Source organism: Asparagus officinalis, chromosome 8, assembly GCF_001876935.1.
Source record: "Asparagus officinalis chromosome 8, Aspof.V1, whole genome shotgun sequence".
Classification (NCBI taxonomy): Eukaryota; Viridiplantae; Streptophyta; class Magnoliopsida; order Asparagales; family Asparagaceae; genus Asparagus; species Asparagus officinalis.
Window position 1 is genome coordinate 114,998,730 of NC_033801.1, and position 4,863 is coordinate 115,003,592.

The window sequence follows — 4,863 nt, forward strand, 5'->3', positions numbered from 1 at the left end:
CTCTCTCTCTCTCTCGTCTCTGCTCGTCTCTATATATATATATATATATATATATATATATTATATATATATATTATAAATATTATATAATATATATATATTATATTATAATATATATATATATATACACACACACACACACATATATATATATATATATATATATGTATATATATATGTGTGTATGTACACGCGCGCGCGCGCGCGAACACACACACACACACACACATATATATAGGAATTTTCGGATGCGAAAAGTTTTCGCACACAAACAGTGCGAAAAGTTGCTGAGCCGTTGGATGCGAAGGAACGGAGAGATCACAATTTCACAGTTTTAAATCCCTATTCCCAATGTACTCCACATTTCCATTCATTAACTCTCTGCCCCCAAAACCCTCCTCCCTCTCTCTCCCCATTCCATCGCCTCCTCCCCCTCCTCCCGTCCGTCGAAGACCCCCTCCTCCGCATCCAACGGCGTCTCGTTCGTGACCATCCCAGCTCCGGACCCCGACCCCAGGTCCGGACCCGACCCCAGCGAACAGACCCGACCCCGACCCTGACCCCAGCTCCGGTTCAGATCCCGACCCCAGCGAACACCCCGACGGCAGCGAACACCCTGACCCCAGCTCTGGTTCCGACCCCGACCAGCGAGGGCGCCCAAGGCCGTGGACGAGGATTTGTACAAAATCCCCCTGAGCTCCTCTGCCAAAAGCCCAAGAGGGTATATTTTTTCCCCCTTAGATTTCTCTACTTAATTCGTCACATGTACTTTTTTTTAATAAAGTTCTTGCCCTTTTTTTTTAAATTTGTTGCAGAAGAGGATGCTGAGGAAATTGTTGTCAGGGTGCCTGGGCCTCAACTGTGTTGCTTGAGAGCTGAGCTTGGAGAGGAACAGGGGTGGATAAGAGAGGATGGCAGCGTTACATTATATTAAAGATCCTAGCTTTTGCTGCTCTGCACTGAACTCACCATGGATTTTTCTTTTTTTTTCTTGTTTTTGCGATTTTTTTTAATCAGTGTGATGGGATATATTGTAAGACACTGTCTTTTTGGTAAGCAAATATATTGTAAGAAATAGCGGGGGGAATGTTTGTTAATGGTGACCTGTTATAGCTTCTGCTGTGCATTTTTGCTTGAAATATATAATTGAGGATTATTAGTGAAGCAATTATGGTCTGTGTGCTTAAAATTGGGTTACCTCCACTTAATCCCCCTGAACTTTGGACCTTCGCTGGGATATTTCGCTGGGTTATTTTTCAAAAAAAAAAAGAAAGAAAGAAATGTTAGCTGCAAACAGGCCCCCTGTACTTTGGACCTTCGCTGGGATATTTCGCTGGGATATTTCTACTGTGCATTTTTTGCTTGAAATATATATGACTTTGTCGACAGACGATGGTAGGACATCGGCCAGGTAGCCACGCGCGTAGCTCAGGGAGTCGTGCACGAATTTTTGTTCGACGAGGGCTTGGACGGCTTTTTGCTCGAAGGTGGAGATACGGAAGCTGAGCCAAGGGAAGATGAACTCGAGGAGGGCTTGGTAGTTGTTGGGAGTTGTTGGGCATTGGAGCAGCCGTGGTGGTGGGAGTTGTTGGGTATCGGAGCTCGCGAGAAGCTTTGGAGGAGGGGAGAGTTTTGGGACGTGGGTATACTGCGAACTAATTGATCGCAGTATGATGCATATTTTGTACAACACCTGGAATTAGTTATCAATGTATGATATGGATGAAATGAAAACAAACATGAAAATCTGCACCATATGATTTATCGCAAATCGGAAGCTACAGACTTCAAAGAAGACAGAAGAACAAAAAACATCTACCAATTTAGCCAAAGGAATTGCTATACCAAGTTGATGTTAGCAACCATCTATAATGATAGCAACCATCTAGCAAAAAACATTACACCAAGTTGATGATAGCAGAAACATTACAGAACCATCACATATTGCACAAGCACTTATTCCCCTACTCCAAAATTCATCTTCACGTGGTAATCTAACCCTTTTAGCAGTAGCTCCTGTAGCTACAATCAGAGTATGACATTTCACCTAAAATAAACAAATTATAAAAATTAGAAACAAATCATAAAATAGTGCAGACAAGTAGCAAGAGTGGATTTAACTTATATGCTCATGTTGAAGGGAATCATCAAAGACAGGCATTTAATAAGATAAAACAAGATTTCCTTTGCATAGCTAATGGTGTGTCAAATGTGATATGACTTCTAAAGCAAGCACAAAAAGAGACTTGGGATGCTGTATTTCCAGGATTGGATTTTATACTTGCACGCCAACCTTGATGAAACTTCACGCAATAGTGAGAACTTCATCTGTATTAAAAAACATTAAAAAACAAAGTCATTCATCACATTAAAAAAACACATTATATTAAAAAATGGCTTCATCAATATTATCTTGTAAATCACATTACCTTCCTCAAAGGAATCCTCTAAATCATCAGTGGCTTCATCAATATTATCTTGTTCCATTGAATCACTACAAAAAAGTGATGATAGCAAAACATATTAAAAGATCATTGCACCAACTTAAAATAGTTTAAAAAAATAATAGCATTAATATTACTCTCATAAATGATACACTACATTAACAACTTTAGAGGGCAATTTCTGCTATCATGATTTTGTTCTCGCTTTCCACACAATTTGCATTTCCTCGGCTTGTATTTGCGGATCTCCCTCGATGGCTTTAACCTCTTCCCTTTAGGCCTTCCTTTTGTTCTTGCTTGACTTGGTTCATGAACTACATCTTGAGAACACTCCGCATTCATATAATGTCCTTCCACATCTTGTCCAATTTCTTCATCATTGATGAGTTTCAAACGTTACACCTTATTAATAGCATCCATCATCATTTCACGCATTAATTCATATGCGTCATTAGAAGATAGCCCCTCTTTCATCATGACCACAAAAATTCAAATGGAAAGTACTTTCTCTTTCATTTTCTTTTACTAGCTCAATATTATACATTAAGCTAGGTTGAAGCTCGTCTTGAAAAATATAAAAGATTTTTTTTGTGTAGATTTGAGCCATTTGTTTTTCCATTGACCACAAAGTCTTCAATTTTTTTTGTGTAGATTTGAGCCATTTGTTTTTCCATTGACCACAAAGTCTTCAATTTTCTTAAGAATTGAAACCCAATTCTCTTCAAAAGAGGTAGCAGTCTCGGAGTCCCAAATATTTTCTTTGAAAGATTTCATAAATTCCATATTAAAGCCCATTTACCCAACTTCTCCGGAACTTTGTCCAAGATATGCCAAATACAAAACCTGTGCCGAATTTCTGGAAAAACTGTTTCAATTGCCTTGCATATGCCAAGACATTGATCTGTAATCATGCCCGAAGGAGGATGACCCATTGCTTCAATCCATTTGTTAAACAACCATATGAAAGACTTCGCCTCTTCGTTTGGGATCAAGCCACATCCTAAAAAACACTTTGCCAATGGTGATTTATACCTACAAACGGCACAAGAAATACATCCTAAAAAAACACTTAATTTAGTCGGCGGACGTTTGGGCTATTTCACCATCAGGCTAAGAAAAAAAACCAAAATGAAGCCGTAGCTTAAAAAAAGTACCAAATTGGTTAGGGGTTCTACAAGAAATACATATTTGGTAATTTTAGCCATCTAGTCACTTTATTACGTATTCAAGGTTCATTCATATAATTACGACTAGGTTTTGTACTGATTATCAGCTTAAAACGTAGAAGCTTGTATAAATGACAACATTGGTTTATGAATGACAAGAATTGGCCAGTTACAAAGTTTACTTAACCCTGCTACTTGTGCTGTCTTTATCCGAATTTTGAAGACGTCAGTGAAATTAATATAATGTAACGCAAAAGCTAGGATCTTTAATATAATGTAACGCTGCCATCCTCTCTTATCCCCCCTGTTCCTCTCCAAGCTCAGCTCTCAAGCAACACAGTTGAGGCCCAGGCACCCTGACAACAATTTCCTCAGCATCCTCTTCTGCAACAAATTTAAAAAAAAAGGGCAAGAACTTTATTAAAAAAAAGTACATGTGACGAATTAAGTAGAGAAATCTAAGGGGGAAAAAATATACCCTCTTGGGCTTTTGGCGGAGGAGCTCAGGGGGGATTTTGTACAAATCCTCGTCCACGGCCTTGGGCGCCCTCGCTGGTCGGGGTCGGAACCGGAGCTGGGGTCGCCCACAAGCGACGGCAGCCCCACAAGCGACCCCAGCCCTACTGAACCGGAGCTGGGGTCAGGGTCGGGGTCGGGTCTGTTCGCTGGGGTCGGGTCCGGACCTGGGGTCGGGGTCCGGAGCTGGGATGGTCACGAACGAGACGTCGTTGGATGCGGAGGAGGGGGTCTTCGACGGACGGGAGGAGGGGGAGGAGGCGACGGAATGGGGAGAGAGAGGGAGGAGGGTTTTGGGGGCAGAGAGTTAATGAATGGAAATGTGGAGTACATTGGGAATAGGGATTTAAAACCGTGAAATTATGATCTCTCCGTTCCTTCGCATCCAACGGCTCAGCAACTTTTCGCACTGTTTGTGTGCGAAAACTTTTCGAGAGAGAGGGAGGAGGGTTTTTGGGGGCAGAGAGTTAATGAATGGAAATGTGGAGTACATTGGGAATAGGGATTTAAAACCGTGAAATTATGATCTCTCCGTTCCTTCGCATCCAACGGCTCAGCAACTTTTCGCACTGTTTGTGTGCGAAAACTTTTCGCATCCGAAAATTCCTATATATATGTGTGTGTGTGTGTGTGTGTTCGCGCGCGCGCGCGCGTGTACATACACACATATATATATACATATATATATATATATATATATATGTGTGTGTGTGTGTGTGTGTGTGTGTGTGTGTGTG

The 4,863-nt window shown here is 41.1% G+C and overlaps 2 long non-coding RNA genes across 4 annotated transcripts; one reads left to right on the top strand and one right to left on the bottom strand.

Moving 5' to 3' along the window:
- Positions 315-1,164, top strand: LOC109820174. The gene is made up of 2 exons (XR_002241746.1): positions 315-721; positions 816-1,164. It is a non-coding gene; the product is annotated as an uncharacterized LOC109820174 (long non-coding RNA).
- LOC109822268 lies at positions 1,737-4,193 on the bottom strand. Of its 3 annotated transcripts, none has more exons than XR_002242066.1 (5): positions 4,089-4,193; positions 2,602-3,994; positions 2,430-2,494; positions 2,294-2,328; positions 1,737-2,047 (listed from the first exon to the last, which is right to left on the bottom strand). It is a non-coding gene; the product is annotated as an uncharacterized LOC109822268 (long non-coding RNA). The 3 variants fall into 3 exon arrangements; XR_002242064.1 differs by having other exon boundaries at positions 2,282-2,328; XR_002242065.1 differs by having other exon boundaries at positions 2,430-3,994.